Source organism: Zootoca vivipara, chromosome 5 (assembly GCF_963506605.1).
Source record: "Zootoca vivipara chromosome 5, rZooViv1.1, whole genome shotgun sequence".
Classification (NCBI taxonomy): Eukaryota; Metazoa; Chordata; class Lepidosauria; order Squamata; family Lacertidae; genus Zootoca; species Zootoca vivipara.
This window is the reverse complement of record NC_083280.1, coordinates 74,506,628-74,527,437: the sequence shown is the minus strand read 5'-3', so window position 1 is coordinate 74,527,437 and position 20,810 is coordinate 74,506,628. Positions and strand designations below refer to the sequence as shown.

The 20,810-nt window shown below is 44.0% G+C and overlaps 1 protein-coding gene across 3 annotated transcripts in view; it reads right to left on the bottom strand.

Annotated features, from left to right (window-relative positions):
- Window positions 1-18,955, bottom strand: part of RHOBTB1 (Rho related BTB domain containing 1) — a 58,691-nt gene extending 39,736 nt beyond the window's left edge. Inside the window, exons 1-2 of one of the 3 annotated variants that reach the window (XM_035138075.2) lie at window positions 18,773-18,955; window positions 10,581-10,676 (exon numbers count right to left, since the gene is read on the bottom strand). The gene's annotated coding sequence lies outside the window, so the exon portion shown is untranslated. Of the gene's footprint in view, window positions 1-4,833; window positions 5,261-10,580; window positions 10,677-18,772 lie in introns of those variants that run through there. The other 2 variants (XM_035138072.2, XM_035138076.2) reach the window with 2 other exon arrangements.
- Between the last annotated feature and the right edge of the window lie 1,855 nt (window positions 18,956-20,810).

Genomic DNA, 20,810 nt, shown 5'->3' with positions numbered 1-20,810 from the left:
CCAACTGATTCCAATTATAGGATAGGAGATTCCAAGAACTTTCTGACAGTAAGAAGTTCCCAATAACTTTCTGACAGTAAGAGCTGTTTGACAGTGGAATGAACTACACTGGATGAACTCTCCTTTATTAGAGGTTTTTTAACAGAGGTTGGGTGGCCCTTTTCATGGATTCTTTAACTGCGATCCCTGCATGGCAGGGGCTGAACTATATGACCCTTGGTGTCCCTTCCAACTCTGCAATTCTATGATCTTCAAGTCCTGCTTTTGAACTTCCAAAAATACCTGGCTGCCTTATGCTAGAAACCGAATGCTTGACTACATAGACTTTGATCTGACCTAAACAATACAATTATTAGGTTCCCATTGTATCATAAAGCAATGTGAGAATAAAAGGGGAATTCCTTCCCTAGTACAAATCCTGGATTTTGCCTTGAAATTACCAGTTTCTGCAGCGCGAGTAAGATTAGAGCCAAAGCATGTTGACACAACAATCAACAGTCAATGCTGAGTTGGTTTATTTAGCATGCAGCTGATGTGCAGTGTTTACACAGAAAACATCTGAAAATTGTTGTAGGAAATCACATTTCACACTGTAGTGCTTCTAGTTTTCCAAATCAAAACATTTCACAATACGAAACTGTGTGCAGAAAACCCACATTATGCCATGTCTGAGTGAGCCTGTCTTTCTGCCTGTGCTCCTCCTGGGCTTGGCACAAGAGACATTGGCAAGCTCACTTTCCACCACCTGTTTTGTGAGACTACCATTTCTTAATGCAGATGTAACAGTGGAACATTTGCAGAATTCTGTACTCAGCATATAATCAGGTTCCCAGCACCATCATCAACGGACCTTTGTTTTCTGGTTGGGAAATGGTACTCTCTGCTGTGCTGAAGCAATTAATGTTGTTCCTTGGTACTGGTGCATAAAGCGCGTAAGCCCTGCAAGTGTAAGGCAAAAGGGGCCGTGTTTAATTGAGGCTTCCAATGGCCTCCTGCACCTCATCCTAAGGTCCTGATGCTAGTGGGCTGGCAGCTCTGGTAGCATGGTTTTCTTCTTGCTTTTGGAGGCCAACAGAATGGAGTGCCCAGCTCTAGTTGCCTTGGGCTGGATGCTGCAGCAACTCTCTCAAGACATTGCCTCTATTTGCACTGCAATGGATGTAGGAAAGGATAGAGCTCGGCAGTCCATTTCTGTGGCCAAATGCCACACCAAAGAAAAAAAGCACCTTTTTGTGATGCCTTTTACCAAACCCCAATCAAAATGAAGCATAATTAAATGAAATTTCATTTGCTCACATTTATCCCCAATTGCCCTTGTTTTCCTCTTACCTCTCCTCCCTTGACTCTAATGTTGACAAAATATATAATGTAAACTCCTTGGGTTTGGTGGCCGGGGGGTGGGGTGGGGCAGAGAGAAGGATCATTCATAGTAAAATATGTTATTCTGCAATGTGCCATGCATATTAATGGTGCTTTATGTATGAATGGTAACTTTAACAAAGCTCGAAGCAACAGCACCGTAAAGCACAACAAAGGAGAAAAAGTCATACTGAAATTGTGTTTTTTTTGTGCTTGCCTCTTCAATATGAATCCCACCCCAATCTGTTTCTTAGTCCCCCTGCAAGGATGGCCCCTGTTGTAAAGAATTCTTTTCCCATATGAATCAACTCAACTGTCCAATGTAAACATTCTTAAACAGCCCTCACTGCCATTGAGGTCACTGACAGCTTGCTTGTACAAACACTCTGGCATACAGTATAAATTAAAGATATGAAAGCATACACCAATATTCTTCTTCTTAGGCTCATGCAGCTGATGCATTTTCCGAGCTGTGGAAATGCTATTGTCCTCTTCTTGTTGTGTGCACAATATATACATTTATGGCTTTTCCCCCCTGTTGCACTTTCATCACTGGCAAACCAGTTTTCTGGTGGCATTTTCATATTTTGAAATATACCTACTAAGATTCTGGCATAACCTCCCCAGTCCAGGTTTATGCCTGCAACAGCATCTATTGAATAGTGCCTGTGATATCAATGCTAGTTTCGTGTCATCAGTGATGACAAAACATGATCTCCCAGCATCTATACATACTAAGAGTTTGTTTTCATGGTTTTTACATTAGTATATGGCAGGAAATTTGTTTAAGCATTCAGCTCAATAATGCTTCAGTAGCCTCTTAAAGAAAAAGCAGGGCAAGGTTATTCCTTTCCACACTGCAGCTCACAATTTCTAGACCCGTTGCTTTTTCTTTGTAGATGTGAGCTCCCTAGTGCCCCATAGCACTGTAGTACACTTTTCTCATCCTCTTCTTTATTATTAAAAAAAAGTGCTTACCACCATGAGAGCACTTCTGCTGAAAGCATCGTATGCTATAATAAATGCAAATGACAGCAACAATGTCAGTGTACCATTGCACCTCTTCCACCATTACAACAAGAGGAAGGCTTTAAGCTCAATGCTGGTTTATCTGTGTTGCATGAAGAAGATGCTAGATTCAATCCCTGACAACTGCAGACAGGGCTAGAAAGGTTTCTCTGCCTGAAACCTTGGAGAGCCCTATTTCGTTGGTACAGACCAGCCTTCCCCACCCAGACACCCTCCAGATGTTGGCCTCCATCAGCCCCAGCCAGCATGGCCAGTGATGATGGAAGTTGCAGACCAACACCTGGAAGGTACCAGGTTGGAGGAGGCTAGTGTAGACAATACTGAGGTAAGTGAAACTATGTTCCTAAGCCCTCCTTTCCTTTACATTTGTACATCACTTACATTGCTGTTACTGGACTGGAGCAAGTGCCACTGTATCATTATGAGGGAATTTGTTCCCATTACTCTGAGAAAATGATATCAGATACAAGTCTTTATAAATGCATTACAGTATCTCTCTCCTTCACAACAAGAAAATATTACTGGTATTTGAATCAGCTTCTATGGCTGTCATATTTAACACAAAAGGTCTTTACATTATTACCAAATAATTAAATAAACAGCCTTGTTGGATGGATCCAGACCCCACATTCCTTCCATTTGTATATTAATATGTTGCCTTATTCTATATATCAATAGATATAGGGATGATGGGACTTAAACTTAATTATTGCCTTAATAATCCTTCTTCTTGTTAGATTGATGCCAAACTATTCATAGAGCTTTCATGTGATAAAGTCCTAAGAGCAGACAGTGGGATATTAGTGCAGACATTGTAAACTTAAGCCAAATTCATATATGGATTTTGATCAAACTGTAGCAATAGTGCGTTCAAAGTTTCCTGAGAGATGATGGAAAACTATTCTTCTGAGTATGGATTTCAGTATCTAGCTTTTATTAATGATTGATTTTTTTTCTCCAATCCACTGAAAAAAGTGTCTCCTAGATCAGTCTTCAACTGATACGAGCTACCGTATCAACTATCCAAAAGTATCAGAAGCACAAACGCCTCAGGCCTTTGGTGAACTGCAGAATAGTCACTATATAGATACCACTAATGCATGCAAAACAACACTAAAAATGAAATAATGTTTTAAAGAAGTCTTATTTGTTTGCTTTCTTGCTCACAAAACATTTAGAAGAGCTTTGCTCAATAAAACAAAAAGATAATTTAAATGGTAATTTCAGGTGTAGGCAAAACATATTTTCTTGAAGAGGGCAAAGGAAGCATGATAGGTATGCAGAACCGTCTTCTGCAAACTTCTGACTTAGCAATGATTAATTAAGCGAACCATTGTAATGGCCATTGGCCGGGTTCCAAAAATACATATGACAGGTTGAATGAGCCACATACATGTTTTCTATCTTCTCCTATTTATAAAAAATAGCTCCAGCACTACTTAGCATTTATTTAATGCCTCCAGTTTGCTAGGCGCTACATGCTTGGCTGCTGTTCAAGAGAACGTCCAGGAACAGAAAACAAACGGCGGGTGAGCTACTGTCAGTTGCTGAGAATATTCTGGCATCGCCTGCCAGCTCTCGCTGTGACCATATGTAGAACTTCACGGTTCCGTGCGAACAGATGTGCAAAGCCAGCTTTTCAGCCGCATGGTTTGCGTTATGGCCAGCAGCAGCCAAGTCGGTCAAAAGGACTGGCTCGAACTGCTTGCCTTGCCTTTTCTGCTTTGACAGGGATGCTGGGGCTGTTGGAAACCACAAGATCCAAGCAAAAAAGAATAGGGGCAGAGAAAGCAGGAGGAGGAACCCAATCGTTCCATTAAAATGTTTATTACAGTATAAATATCATAAGCATGATACTGCCAAAGTTCAGGACTTCTTAAGACTATTCCTATTAGTGGCACACCTGCTGTCTTGCAACTGAAATAAATGGCTTGGCTGGGTTGCAACCTGTGTTTCTCCCACTCATTCAAACATTCAGCAGACTTGCTTTCCCCATGACACACATACTTCAGACACATTGGTTGCTGGCTTGAACTTGTACGCCCCCTAATGTGTCCGTTGCAAGCCCTCTCATGGTAGCCCCCTGGCTGTTGTCACAGCAACCCACAACAGACACAGCAGAGGCTAAGGCAGGCCGGCGAGCATTTGCACGGACAAAAGGGGACAAGTTATGATGTCTTTAGGTTCTGCGGCCAATGCTTCCGAAATGAGCATCCCCTCCCTCCCGCAGGTCAACCGTGCCAACCTGGGAATAGTGCCCGGTCAGCAAATCTGGCACCACGGGAGACCACCGGTGTGGGAGCGACCCGCCTGTTATGGACTGTCACCAGCTCCCTGGGTCAAAGGCCTGAGATCCCTTGGGGCAACCCCGCTGTTACTGCCCCCATCAGGCTTAATGTCCTACCGCGCTAACTTTCTGCCATATAACATTTTGGGAGAGGGTACCTTGCACGTGTGGTCGGCAAACACGCGAGCGAGCGGACGGGCGCGGGAGGAAGGGGGTGTGATGCTGGGATGCAGCGCGCACAAAACTTGGGCACGATCACGCGCGGCGGCGGCGGAACACGGCGCCTTACCCGGCAGGGACTGGTGCCTTGCAGCCTCCGCGGCTGAGCAACGGCGGCGGCCCCCGGCGGCAGCAGCAGCAGCCGCTCCTTACGCGGGGCGCGCAATTCCAGAGAGCCGCCCGCCAACTTTGCACAAAGGCAGCATGGCGCTGGAGCTGCCCTTCGCCCCGTTCCTGCAGCTGCAGCCGATGCGCTCTCTCCGGCTAGACCCGCTCCTCCCTCCCTCCCTCGGGATTCAGGGTGAATGTGGAGTCAAGTGCAATGCAAAAGAGCCGAGCTCCGGAGCAGCGGTAGGAGCCGCTCTCATGATGACGTCGGCAGCCTTCGGGTCTATTTATACTCGGCCATTGGATTTCATTCATGAAAACGGGGCCGGGTGGCTCTGCGTAAGGAGGCGGGGACTGAGGCGGCTGCCAGCGCCCAACACAGTCACAGCGAGCGAGCGCCAACACTGTGTATGCACAGTCCGGGTCGCTCTGTTTACTCACCGCCCCCATTGGCAGAAATCGCAAGAGAGGCTTAAATCTCTGCACCGCGCGAACAAATCTCATGGAGTCGCCATCTCAGGACCCACCTCAAAGGCATTCGGCTCCCTTGTAGCACCCCAACCCCGAACGAAGAAGAAACTCACCTCAGTCACCGTCGTGTGGAAAGGCAGGGCCATTCCACACAGCACACAGGAAAACCTGCATTTATCATCTCCTCTACCCTCAGGGAGGAGCTGCAGTCACACCTGGCTCCCTGGGGGGCATGCCTGCATTATGCCCATGCTTTGCAAACACATTTGTCACATGCTGCCTTTGCATCGAGGCAAGTGTAGCTAAGTGGCATAAGGTAAAGGTAAAGGGACCCCTGACCATTAGGTCCAGTCGTGACCGACTCTGGGGTTGCGCGCTCATCTCGCATTATTGGCCGAGGGAGCCGGCGTACAGCTTCCAGGTCATGTGGCCAGCATGACAAAGCCGCTTCTGGCGAACCAGAGCAGCACACAGAAACGCCGTTTACCTTCCCGCTGTAGCGGTCCCTATTTATCTACTTGCACTTTGACGTGCTTTCGAACTGCTAGGTTGGCAGGAGCTGGGACCAAGCAACGGGAGCTCACCCCGTTGCAGGGATTCGAACCGCCAACCTTCTGATCAGCAAGCCCTAGGCTCTGTGGTTTAACCCACAGCGCCACATAAATATGCACAATGTTCTAAGATAAAATGTAGCGAATCAAGACCACCAATGAGAAGCCTTTGTACAGTAAAATTAAAGAACCACCATGAAAGGGGACTGGAAGCTACTCACAGCTAGACTGCCCAACACTATATAACTTTTTTTTATTGAGACATAAAAACAGCTTATAGGGCGATTGTGAGCAGGAAAGTAGCTAGAGGAGTAAGGGGGTAATCATCCCATGCCATTCCTTAAAACAAAACAGGAGACTTGTATCTGTATCTGTTGCATGTGCCTTAAAAAGTGTACTGTAGTTTGGCTGAGAGGTAGTAATTTGCCCTTGCAGAATCACATCAGACAGCAGATTTCACAAACTAAGCATGTGGTGTTAGCTCACAGTTGATCTATGTAACAGACATGCATGCTAAAGGAAGAAGTCCCTTTATACTTAAAAACAAAGCATGGGTAACAGAGATTGAACATATTAATAACACAACTATAATTTATGACATATATGCAATTTCCCCAAATGTTAGTAAGTGTACATCACTTTTTCTATCTAGACTCTTGTGCTGTTAACACATGAACCACTGCCCACCTCTTGCTGTTGACTCCAACTTCCATCACCCCCACCCCCACCATGGAACTTATACACAAACAACACCCAGATGTCCACATATCATGCCTGCTTTCACACAAACCAAACAGGAAGAAATGCAGCAGGGGAAACTTCACCCCATCACTCCGTCTCTATGCCAAGATAAATCTTGATATATATCAGGTAAACAGATGTGCATGAGTAGTCACTTCAAAATCAGTAGGGTTAATAATGAGTAAGGCAATTTCAAGGCACCAAACTTACACTTGGGCAAGAAAGAGAGGGCTGAATGAATGAGATGCAAGGTGTGGGCACAGCCAAACCTCCTAATCCTTGTGATTGTATATTCATACCTGCTTGTTAATATACTGAAAGAAATAAGGGGAGTGGTATCTCTCCAGCCCTTCATGCTTGGTAACCCATTTAGTACAGACTGTACTCTTAAATTTCATTTGGAATTTGTTGATTTGCTATAAAGAGACTGAACATTTAAGTATTAGACAAGCTGCAAAGTGAGTGCAGCTAATGCAACTAATCTGAGCAATACATAGAAATCCTGGATGTCAAGGAAAGGGGACCCTGAAATTCCTAAAAGGATTAAATAAGAGGTTGGAGTACTGAGTAGTGTTTATGTTGCTTGGAGCATTTTCCAGATTATATCCAATGTATCCATTTCTGTTAAACTTGTATAAGCTTCATAACACTGCTACCGTAAGGACAGGAGAATGCTGCCTTGAACTACTTTGTGACTTTGATAGACAACTTCATGAGCAGCCTTGTGGATATGCCACATATTTTGAGCCCTTGCAGCTGTAAACACACACTTGAAAGTAAACCATGCCTCATGAAATTCTCATAAAGCCAGAGGAGCAGCTGAATATCTGGGGTGCACCCATCCTAACTCCTTGCCCTTCCTTATGCCTAGCAAAAGCCAAGTATGTCACACAAAACAGTCACTGTAGAACTACTATGTGCATTTACACAACTTGCCTAATTTACACAGGTTGCAGAATTCAACTCATCCTGGGCAAATAATTGTAGGCTTTTGGTAGGACATATGTAAAGCCCTGGACTTGGGCATGGATCAGTGTCCAAAATGCATCACTGGAGTGCCACTTTTATCTAAAAGCCTTAAGTGATGGAGTCGCACTGCAGGATCCTGTCTGAGTAGCTACCGGTAATATGGTTTTAGGACTGCTAATGTAGTTCAGGGAACAGGAAAAGAGCTGTCTGTTGTCTTGTTCTCTTCACTATACCAAAACAACAGTGCCAGATTAAATGGTAAAATCAAGGACAGCTTAATCTAACCACTGCTAATCTTTGAGAAAGAGGCTTGTCAAATGCAATTTACTTTGAGAGCAACGATAGAGGCAGTGAAGTAAAAGTCCCCCAGTTGTATTTTCAGTGCCTCACTCAAAGGCTATTTGCATTTTAGTCAGTTCAGCACCTCAGACAATGACTGCCATAACATTTAGATCCACAATTTTTAAACTTGAAATGGTGACTTGAACATTACCAAAAAGAAAGGAAAACATTTATCTTGTCTTCACCGACACTGAATGATGTAGTTAGAGTGTATTTAACAATCAGCAATCCTGATCCACTGTGTTCCCCCCCAAGCTCATTATTTAATATTTATAATTCTGTTTATTGCTTTGATAATTAAAATATTTTTCTGGGAATCTGTAATTGCTTTTTTAAGCAACACACACACACACACACGAGAGAGAGAGAGAGAGAGAGAGAGAGAGAGAGAGAGAGAGAGAGAGAGAGAATACAGTTGTAGCTGAACAACAAGTTACATAGAATAGTAAAGCAGTTTTGAAACATTCCTGACATTCATTAGAGGTCTATCCAGGGACATTATTCCTGGGTAGCCCAGGGATTTTATGATGGGCCGGGATATCTTGCACCTCCCCATTTTTTAAACTTAAAAAGCATGGTTTTAACTTTGATTCCCAAGCCAGCTGGGTATACAACAAATGTCAGTGCTAGTGAAACCTTAGCCATCCGCTATGCTTTCCCCAATAGATCATTTATGCATAGAAATTCACATATGTCAGTTTATCTCATAGACCAGGAGTCAGCAACCTTTTTCAGCCGTGGGCCAGTCCACCGTCCCTTAGACCATGTGGTGGGCCAGACTATATTTTTTGGGGAAAATGAACGAATACCTATGCCCCACAAATAACCCAGAGATGCATTTTAAATAAAAACACACATTCTACTCATGTAAAAACATCAGGCAGGCCCCACAAATAACCCAGAGATGCATTTTAAATAAAAGGACATGTTCTACTCATGTAAAAACATGCTGATTCCCGGACCATCCGCGGGCCAGATTGAGAAGGTGAATGGGCCACTTCCGGCCCCTGGGCCTTAGGTTGCCTACCCCTGTCATAGACCTTGCCCTAAGTTCTTTAAGCAGCTAGCAACACCCCTAGGCTCATGTCCCCCATCATGTTTAGCTAAAGGCATTCATGGCTCCTCTTGTGAATACTGAAAACTATGGCTAACTTCAAACAGAGCCATTCCAGTGCTTTGGTGAGCCTACTTGGGAAAGGCAGAAAAATAGAGGCTGGTGGTTCATTCATTCATTTGCCTGCTACCCATCTGGTTTGGTTGCCCCACTCACTCTGGGACACTTCCAACAAATTATTAAACCACAGTAAAACATCAAACATTAAAAACTTTTAATCCACAATCAAAAGCTCTCCAAAGAGGATGCCTTCTGTGTGAATGGTACACGTCTTTGAAAAGCAAAGGATGGTTTTGCAAAAGAGTTGTGATGTTAGCCCCCAAATCAGGAGAACAAATATCGTGAAGAAAGGTTTAAAAGATTGCTGGTCACATCTGTATCACTTACATGAAAGACAGAAGATGACTGCAGAGAGTAAAAGGTGGATGAAATAAGCACCATTGCTAGAAATCAGTACTCTACTTCACTCTGTCCTCTCTGGAAATAATCTACTGCAACCAGCTTAATTTTCTAGATGTCCTCTGGATGTCTGTAAAATTAATTCAGATTTTGGTCTTCATTTGGAACAGGACAATTAGCTCTGGCATGTGACTATTCCTTGGTTTGCATGTGACACCAAGCCAAACCAAGACTTGGCATGAATGAGTGAATTTGTAGAGTTCGAGAGAGGATATTGTGGCTGATTTGCTCTTCCTGGCTGTTTTGGTGCTGTGCTACACTAAGCTAAGGTATAGTTTGGGTAGTTTAGCAGTCCGCCTCTTCCCCAGCCCCTGCCTTACACTAGAATCAAATAGTTGGGAGTAAGGAATCCTTGAGTGATCATTCAATTCAACCCCACAACACTACATTCCCCTTTCCCCAACTGGCATCCTCTTCCTTTCTCGCTGTAAAAGAGGAAACCAATTTTGATAAGATATGCAAGCCTACATAACTTCAGTAACTATAGTTCATCAAACAAAATGTATGAACTACACCTTGATACAGAGTGAAGATTTTGCACAAAATACATTTAGTACCTGCATTTTAGCTGGTGACCAACATTGCTATATATGCATATACACATACAAGTTCCCTTTCAGGAAAATGCATAGAAGAGGTAATGTAAAATATTCTCCAGGATGAATAAAACCAACTTTATTCATAAAATTTAATGTGTCTGCCTTTATTACTCTCTCTCTCTCTGTGTGTGGTTTTTCATAAGAGGGAAACAAGTACTGTCTAGTCCCATAATGTGGTCCACGTGTGAATGAGCCTTTTTCAAGAATAAGGTTATTTTATACTGCAGATGGCATGTTCTAGAAACAGCTAGATGAAGGATGGCTTTACTGAAGCGCTTTCATCTATCATTGCTTCTGTGACAAACATTTTCCAGGAATAAATTTCTACTCACCACCGAGAGAAAAAGGGTGTTCACAGCCATTGTAAGAGCTCAGTCAGAAAGGAATCCTTTATTAGAGACAACTGTTCACATGTTTCCTTATCTTCCCTGTGGGGGGAAAAACATGGTGTTTTACACAATGTGAACAAATTTGTTTTTATTTAGGACTATGCTACATTGTCCCAAACCACCCAAGTGGTACCTTAGAGGCCCAAACCACCATTTAGGAATCAGCTGTTTGGGACAGAAAGAACTTTGAAAGTTCTTACCACATGCTGTCTACAATTATCTAGCATTACTCACCAATCACTTACTAACCTCCTAGCTGCCACCATCACATGCTCCTTGGTAGGAGTCAGTATCTGCTCTGTCCCAACCTTATGCTTTCTTAACTGGTCAAGTTTGTATCTCTGGGGTTTATTTCCTTTGAAGCCTGGCTATTCCCGTTAGAAGCAGGGCTGGCTCTAGGTATAGTCCCGGTGGCGTGGGGTGTCAGGGCACCGCGCGGAAGCCGTGCTACACACTGCGAGGGCGGGGGCGCCGGAGCGATCTCCGCACCTCAGTGCCAGGGCGCCCGACCTGCTTGAGACTGCCCTGGTTACTGGATTTTTGTCTTTTTTTGTATTTTTAATGTTATTTCCGTTTTGTGTGTGTTTGATTTTGTATTTTTTTTTGAAATTATTCGAATAAAGATCTATTTTTAAAAAAAGAGAGACTGCCCTGGTTAGAAGTAAGTGTCTATCAAAATGTTCAGCAAGTTAACCCAATAGAATAGATGGGTGGACTTCACACACTTGATCCATTGCCTCCTTGCACTTCCCATACACTTCGGCAAATCAATCTCCCTATTATGTCTGTGTAGCATCACTGAAAACAACACAAACGTAATGATTTGGTGTAATTACAAAGCTAACCAACACCTATATTTCTTGCTGTTGAGCAAAACAATCTGGAGGAGACATGGTGGAGCTGGCACTGAAAGGCAAATACCCCAACCTGGAAATGCGACTTGTGAACACATTTGGGTTTTCCAGAAAATTAGTTTGAATCTGGACCATCAACTTACATTTTCAATGACCTCATCAATATTTGTAAGTTGTTCTGGAAGCTTTTTTCAGCTGAAGAGTGGGATATGCATTCCAACAGACAAGAACAAAAATAATATTTTGCATTTATATAGTTTGTGTGTTTCCCCCCAAAGTGTTTCAAATGCATATGCCGACTAACCTTTACATGTACTTTGTAAAGTTGGTTAGTCCTGCTGGCCCATATTAATAGGGCATTCCGAATTATATAATACAATATCTTTCAAATTTTGCTTCTTTGGCAATTGGAAAATCTGGGGTCTGATCCATTCTCAGCTACAATTCTTACTGTGTGACCTTCCCACCTGCCACTCTCTCAGCCTTATCCATGCAGCAGAATTGTTGTGAAGATAGAAAGGGGAAGGCTGCCCTGAGCTGCTTGGGAAGATGATGGTATAAATATGCAAAAATAATAGACATACTAGGAAGGAAACTGACAGTAACATCACTGATATACTGTAGTGTACGAAGTTCTCTAAACACTCTAAAGCCACTATATAAATGTCAAGTATTATTGACTGTGCAGCTCCCTTATCTCTGCGCTATCCACAGAACACACAGCGTGGGAATCTCAGCCTGTGAATTGTTCCCTTTGCTTCCCTTTTTCAAAATTGTCGGGAATGTAGTTGCAGAGCTCTAATAAGCATACCTCCATTATGCAAAGGATTTCCCCCACAAATTGCTATCACTTATCCTGTTCTGACCCCTAATACAGAGTCAATACCCATGTGGCCACCATGCCCCATAAACTATGCTTTGCCTTGCTCTTAATCTATATATTAGCAGCTTGGCTCTCAGCTTCTCTCCATTTGCTTTCAAGAGATCAAATCACATGTTTTAAGATACCTTCTTCTCAGGAAGCCTAACACAAACCCACCCACCCCCACAACCACTCAGCTGCTCTCCAGTAATCAGTCATTAACTAAATGACTTGTTTTTCTAAGCCTGTGTCCAGACCATTTACCTTTATTTAACCCCATTAGTCCCTGTTTCTTTATGTTTGTTTCCCTTTCATCTGCACAGTTGTGCCTCCCTTCATAAGTGCATCACACTGTGGAGGGGCCTCTGCACAGCGGAAACAGTGAATGGGTACACTCAGGAACCAAATACCAGCATAGGTTTGACTGGTGTGCTACTGTAGGCTATGCACTTTAAACTGACCCACCCCAGTGATGTGGAGCAGAACTTTTTCCAAGGCTTTATTCCCTTCACCCCTGCGGAAAATTGTCCATTTCCTACGGTAAGTTCTTCAGTAACCATGAATGACAGCCAGTTGTGAATACAATACTAAGCTTGGCAATTTCAAAGCTTTTAGCTCTGTTTACTGAATTCAAGTGAAATAAACATGCAAATCACTACCTTTATTTGCATATGAATAAAATCCTTTTCAGAATTTTACAGAAAGCCCACATCATTGGCCCTCTCTGACTCATGCTCTGGACTAGAGTGCTGATATAAGGCCTTGAACAGTCTTTATCCAGAGGTCATAGAACCACAGAACTACAGAGTTGGAAGAGACCCCAAGAGTTATCTAGTCCAATCCTCTGCAATGCAGGAATATCAACATGCTGTTCCCCATCCAGTTTGAAACCATACAGGACCCTGCCTAGCTTTGTAAATGTGCTAGCAGTTTCCTTGCTGCATCAATGGGTGGGTGGGGGTATATTCTGCCAGACCACCAAACCTCATCCACTCAAGATAGCTCTCAGTAGTTTCTCATTCTCTTCATCATCTCAGCTGCTTATACTTAGGACAGCTATCCTTCGTAACCCTTTGGTTCCATTACATGTAGGCTCCTCAACTACTCCAACTATAGGGTCCTATCTCAGGGGTACTCCAGCTACCTGCCAGATCCTACCTAGTAAAGCCTTAATAGGTTCACAGGTAGCTTTATTTATGGCACAATGTAAGGCATCTAATAAATAGGTTTCAACTAGCCTTCTTCCAGCCCACTCACTTCCAGTGCATGCTGCCACCATCGCATTTCCTGCTGCACTCCCTCCTTTGCAGTTTTCCAGCACTGAAGCGATTCCTTTAGCCTTTTATTCCCATCTCTGCTAGCAAGCTTCAGGACACATAAAGCAGATTAGCAGCTACTGACTAGAATAACCCGCAGTCCAAGCTTGTTAGCTGCTCATTCACCTGGTGGACCTCCACAGCCAGCCTCAACTAGAGTCTCTGCAGCTGAACTTCTGAACCTCTGACTAAAAAAACGTTCTCACTTCTGGAGGATTTTGGACAACAGAGTTCCTCCTTTCTGACCTGCTCCTTCTTGTCCACCTTTGGTCCCCCACCCTGCACCTCCACTGCCTTGCAGGATATCTTGGGGAGAAGAAAATGCTAAGGAGTATACCCTACACAAATCCAGAGTGGAGCCCCTAAGATGGTTGGATGGCACCTTTTACACCTCCTTCGAGCAACTCCTGCAGCCCAGCTGGTGCCAAACATACTGCTCAGCTTTCCATTGGATCACATCAGTGAAGCTGATGTGAAACAGGTGGTCCTGTTGTCTGGACAGCCCAACATCTCCATATACACTGCTCAGGCTTCTGCCCCATGGAGGTCACTTTGGTGCTGTTAACACAGCAGTTTGTCTTCACCACCAAGGGCGCACCCCATTGTCTCGAGACTGACGGATGCCAGCAATCAATCCTATTTGAAGTGAACAAACTATTGAAAGCAAGCAATATAATTGCCAACCCTGCCTCAGTTTCCACAAAGCAACAGGAAGGGTACCCTGCAGGCTGCTCCCAGTCCAACATACTCCCATCTCAAATCTCTCAGCTATCTCCAAACTCAAACACCCAACTGTTCTCTTTTCTTATATCCTGAGCCTTGGGTTTGAAGCCACATCTCAACTCCTAAGCTTAGCTTCTACTGAAGTAATTGCAGCCAATCATTCCTGTTAGAAAGAAAACAAGCTTAACAAGTAATGGTCATAGGGAAGAGTCATAACTTCAACCCACGGAGACTGTAGCACCCACTGCCCCACAGAGATGCTCTGTCTGAAAAGCTGAAGGAGGCCAGTGCAGAAATACATGGAGGAGACTGATAGAAGAGCACATGGGGGAAGGGAAGTCCAAAGAAACAATGGAGGATATGCTGCCTCTGCTCCTCCTTCCTAGCTTCTCCATCAATAACTGTGCTTATTACAGCAGAGTGGGTTGGGAAACAGACTAGCAGGGGGAGCTGCTACTTTCTATTCTTGCTGCTTTCCAATGGCTCAATATGCATGGTCATCAACCAGAATGGCATGAACTGCAGCCACTCTAAAAAAAAAAAACACTGCAAAGGTACATATATGCTAGTTTACAGCAGGAGTCAAAGCTCATTTAATGAGAGAGGAAAGCACAATCAATAACTTGATGAAAATGACATTTTGAAAATCCTCTAATTTATTCAGAATTACAATGTTTCCAAAGATATCGCACTAATATACTTTAAAAGTAATGTAAAATCAGCCTGCCCAAGACAAATTCAAAATTCACCCTTACTGTTACCCAAGTATTATGCTACATTCAAAAGGTGGTCAAGGCAATAAGTTTGTAGCAGGAAACATTTAGAAAATATAAGTGTTATGAAACATGCTTAATGGACCCCAAAGTCATTAAGCTTCTGCTTAAACAAGGAAACCAACTGCCTGAGTAAAGCTGTGAAAATTGCTTTCTCTAAGCATTATTCAAAGAGTCCAGCTCTCTGAAGAAGACTCTGGTAGGTTGGAAAATCTAAGGCCCTTTCCAGTGTCTATGGATTCATTCTCTCCTATAATATATGGTAAGCCTATAAGTCCCTGGTGTTTCAAGGAAGTGGTGTATCAAATTTCCATTATGAGAGCTCTAAATGATTAATGAAAGTGGGAAAAAGTGCAAGGTTGTATCTTGCTTCTTCCATTTCAATTTTTATCAGATAAAAATGGCCATGTTGCAAGCATCCCATCTTTTCGTTGCAGCTACGTCATAAAATGGGCATAAAGAACTTTTATCTAAATTATTAAAAATGCATAAATGATTCACAATTAGTAACAAAACTTGGATTCAGTGTACAATGTTCTAGAAAGCAGCGGTGCTGGGTGACAACTTGATAGTAACCAATCATCTCATAGCAAAGGCAATTCTATACATTATGTATCATGCCATTTCTATAGTTTATTTTAAAAGAAAAGCTTTGTTATAGGAATTTGCTGTCTTTGTCAAAGGTCTACAGTCAGCCTAACGATGCAACCTACAAATCACTTAACCTGTTTTTTTCTTCACTTTCCAGTAAGCACACCAGTTTAAAACTTCAACCCTCACCATACTTCCAACACTTCCATCAGAAATGCTTGCAAACAATGCTCAACTGGAGAACATTTCACTGGGTTGTACTCAACTTTTATTCAGAACAGACTCATTGACATGAATGGATCCAACTTAGTCAGGTTGATGAATTGCAATGGGTCTACCGTGAATAAAAGTTAGTTAAATGCAACCCCTTGACTCAATGAACCTAGATAGGTATGTTTAGATTATTGCATTTACTGGTAGGCTCAGTGTGCCATTCATTTTTTCTTTCTAAACATCATTGCAATGAAGCAATTCATAAGGACTCCTGGATCATGGTCTGCTTAAGGAATGAGGTTTGGGGAAGTTTTTAGTCTTATTTGAGATCAACCTAATTTCTTACACTTATCAGTTTACTCATACCCTTGTTCTTTCCAGCTTGTTCGTTGTTTACTTCTCTGTATCCAGTTTTAGACCATCAGCTTGCAATCCTATACACACTTGCACAGCTAGCAGTAGCAACTCTCACTGAACTTTGCTGGATTTACCTCTGAGTGGAAATGTATAGGATTGCACTGCAAGGTGTGTGTGTGTGTGTGTGTGTTTTGTTTTGTTTTAAAAAAGGTTGCCAATGCACATTTGCAACATGATCTTCTTATGTATACTTACTGAGCAGAAATGCCCACTAAATTCAATGGGATTTAATTTCAAGTATGATTTAAGGTTGCAATCTTACATGGGAGTAAAAATCCAATGGGCTATAGGGTTCATCCACACTTCTGTTTGTGTCGCAATTTCTAGGCACATGTTCGTGACTTCCAGGCATGGGTCCAAGCAGAAAACATGATTGGTGTTTCTTTTCCCAAGGGAAAGCAGTGGGACAAAAGAACACTTGGACCCGTGCTTAGAAACTGTAGTGCAAACAGACGTGTGGATGAGACCTTACTTGCAAATAAATACGGATCGAGTCAGGACATAAATTTCCTATCAGTATGTATTCATTTGCAGCTGTGGTTGTATTCTGTATTGTAAGCATCCCATGAAGTAGCTATTGGAGAGGTCACATAATTCACATAATGCATAACACATAATTCATTATACTTGTTTTCCCTTAGCAGCTTCCAAGACACTTTGGAAATACTGGGCACTATCCAGCCAGAGTTAATACACTGGAAGAGAATTGAGCCTAAGCAAATCAATGGAGCTTAAGTGTGTTTTACTTTGGTTAGATTTGTGCCCACTGTTCTTTACAAGATACTACATAAAGGAAAGCAAAACCCTACTGGTGTGGGAGTGCTGAAGCTGGTTTTGCAGAATATGAGTTACCAGACTTGAAAAGAAAAATAAAAGAGCAGAACAATGTGCGATTTGTGTGGTGCTCACAAGGCCTTAGTTCTGGAATCACTATACAACATCAGGGATAGCTCCTGGAATAGACACAGAAGTCATTTAAATTATGTCTCAGGGCATGTGCAGAGTGCTCGTTCATCACAACTGACATCACTCATGGAGGACTTTCAGGGGAAAATATGCCTTCCAGGCAGACTTACCAGTAGTTCTTTAGAAATTAAACTGTTAAGTGGGAAGCAGCTTTAACATCTTCCCTAACTAGCCATATAAGCATTGCTGTGGGCAAGACCAAAAATTAATGAGTAATGTTACGGAACTTTCGTGGTATCCAAGAACATTGTTACAGCTACTTGGTGACCATTCATCCTTCCTTCCTTCCTTCTGCTGACTGCTTATTAATAGCCATGGATGAGAGGCTATTTTCCTCAGTGGGAGCTGGCATTTAGGACATTAGATGTTTGTTTGGTCTCCTGAATGGCCAATATACCTGCAGCATCGAGTCTAAGACCATTGCTCTGCAAACAGGTGTAAGAAAAGGTAGCAGTTGGCAGTTCTGAATTTTGAGAGGGGTAAAAGGACTTCCAAGTTTAACCGGATTAGAATCTGGAATGGGGTGCAGGGGTCCACACTGTTACCCTCTGGGATGCAGGCTTAGTGATTTTGTTGCCTGTTGTTGGAATGTAAATGTGCTAAATAAAATAGAAGTGATGCAAGGCCAGCATAAGTCTGCAGAGTGCTCTTGCTCCCAAATGAAACCAAAGCTGTGTCCACATTATAAAATTAAAAGACATGTGAATCACATTCTTTACCTCAGTCCCTAGGCACAGTAGTTTGTTAAGGTGTGCTCGGAAAGTGCAACTGTGAGGGATAAACTACAGGTAAACTACTGTAACCAGTGCTATTCTTCTAGGGGGGAAAAGGTGCCAGAACTCTCCATGAACGCTTCCCTTGTTCTCTGATAATGGCAATGGTGCCCACCTGAGAGGTGCAGAAAGTGAGCTCTGACTGATAAAAAGCCCTGCCTGTAACCATGCACACTTACCTCAGAGCAGACATGTGCAGCGTTGCACTGTAAATTGGTAGTGCCTACCCACAGATTTCTCACCAATGGGAGAAGTGGGTATAAAATTAATACAAGTTAATGGCGAAAACTTTCTTGTGGCAAGTTGCACAGGCTCCTTTAGTTGCTGTATATCTGCCGAGGCAGTAGTTTAAGTAATGCAGACTGACTGCAGCACAGCTTATATACCCTGTGTATAAGCATAAATGTCGTTCTGTGCTTAACACCATGCAAGTGCTTCAGCGTACTTAGACACTGTATGATATTTCTCCAAGTCAAGAAAGGGGAACGGAGGCTTGAAGAAAAAGAAGAAGCTTGCCACAGTTCCGAATTAAATCTCTTTTTTCCTCCAGAGACCCGGCAGCCTCCCTCGCAGCTCCGCGCTTCCCCCTTCGCTCCTCGACTCAGCCCCGTTCGCCGCCTTCTCGGGGTGACCCCCGCTCGCCTCACCTGACAGGAGGAGAGACTTCTTCGAGAGGGGCGCAAGCCGCGCGCTCCCGAGGAGGGCCCCGCCGCGACTCGCCCCCCGCGGCGCCTTCGGAACCTGCGCGCGGGCAGCGCTCGCTCAACCTAGTCCGCCTCTCGCGAGCGCGGAGCTTCTTCCCTCCTTCTTCTCCCTCGCCTCCTCTCCGGCTCGCGCCCTCCCGGCTCTCTGCTCCAGAGCGCCACACCCCGCCCAGCCTGTCCTTCCCCTGGCTGGGACAAGCCGCACAGGAGCCGCCACAGGTCACGTGACGGCGGGCGGGGGAAGCAGAGAGGAGGAGAGGATGCTCTTCTTGAGGAGGAGGATTATGGGCTGTATCCTGCGCAGGGCTTGAAGTGAATGAATTTCCTCCTCTCTTCTTCTTCTTCTTCTTCTTCTTCTTCTTCTTCTTCTTCTTCTTCTTCTTCTTCTTCTTCTTCTTCTTCTTCTTCTTCTTCTTCTTCTTCTTCTTCTTCTTCTTCTTCTTCTTCTTCTTCTTCTTCTTCTTCGGTTTTAATAAGGTCCTAAGGCCACTTTTATCTATCTCTCCCCAGCCCCCAACTATACCTATATATCAACATGTATAAGGCACACAGGCCGGAGTTATTCGCAGGCGTGAAGAGCAATCAATTGTCCAAATTACGGCCCATAGCTGCCAAGTTATCCCTTTTTTACAGGGATTTTCCCTTATGCTGAATAGGCTCCCTCGGGAGAAAAACGAAAACTTGGCAGCTATGTTACGGCCCCGCCCTTCCTAGACACAGTTACTTGCAGGTAAGCCCAGGTGAATTCAGACAGACTTTCTTCCTTGTAAATGAGCACAAGGTTGAGTTGCAGAGAGCTAAGAGCTTTCCTGTGACTTTCATTTCTCCATCCCAGACAAGGTTCCAGCCTTTGCTTTTTGGGTTTCTCACCTGTCATATCAGCTTGAGAGTTTAGCAGGTGATAGTGTCCTTTTAGGATGGAGAGCAAGGTGAGGAGGAAAGCGCTGCCTCCTCCGAAATGTCTGCAAAGCCAGCCAGTATTTAAAAGTAACAGAGCAGGGCCAAAACAGCCACAACAAAGCTGGCAACTTTACCATTCATAAATTGAGGAGGATTTCCCCTGCTTGGTGGCAGCTATAGTTCTATGAGCCATAAATGCATGGAGAAGGGCCAGTATCCCTATAGCTCTTTTACTATAAAAGGAACACGCTGAGTTAGCAGTGGCAAGGGATATGTAAGTTTTCAACCTTTTTGGGTCCACGGCTCCCTTGACCAATTATTGCAGAGCTGACAGCCTCTCACTCTTTTTCGAACACCCTCTCTTGTGGAGTGTTCCTTCAGCCTCCTCTCCCCTCACCTTGGGAGTTCTCCAGGCCTGGTCTCTAAGCTGCCCCCCCCCCAGAGCGTTGTCTCCTCACATTGCCCCACAGGGGCCGCCTGGGACTTGTCTGTCAGACTGGCTGGCTGGCTCCCTCGCCTGATTGCTTGCTTACTCTGAGGCCATTTCAGCTCCTGGCAACAAGCACCCCCTGGCCAGCCCTAGAGGCACTATTTGCTTGGGGAGCTTGTAGCCAGGGCTGCTGCAACAAACAGCTGTGCAAGCAAGAGGGCATCAGAGGAGGGAAGGTAACAGGGACAGAGGCCAGTGTTGCCCGTGGCACCCCGACCATCATTCAAGGCACCCCAGGGTGCCATGACACACTGGTTGAAAACCACTACCCTACTGAATTCAATGATACTCAGCTGAAAGGGGTCTTGTAGGCCAAATAATCCATCAGCTCAGAAAGTATGTGTGCCAAACCATTGCAGCATCATGCATAGCTATCATATTTTTCTTGGCAAGTTGCCTTTCCTTTAGCAACCACTTAACAGACGTTCAACAGAGGGTGCTCTCTCCAGAACAGGCATGGGATAAGGAGGCAGGGCAGCCCTGTCGTTAGACAGAATGAAGTAAATGGCAAATTCTTTGGGATGTTTGGGGGAGGGGTAGTACCTCTGGTGGGGGGACGGACACATTGGGCCACCCTAAACTGGATTAACT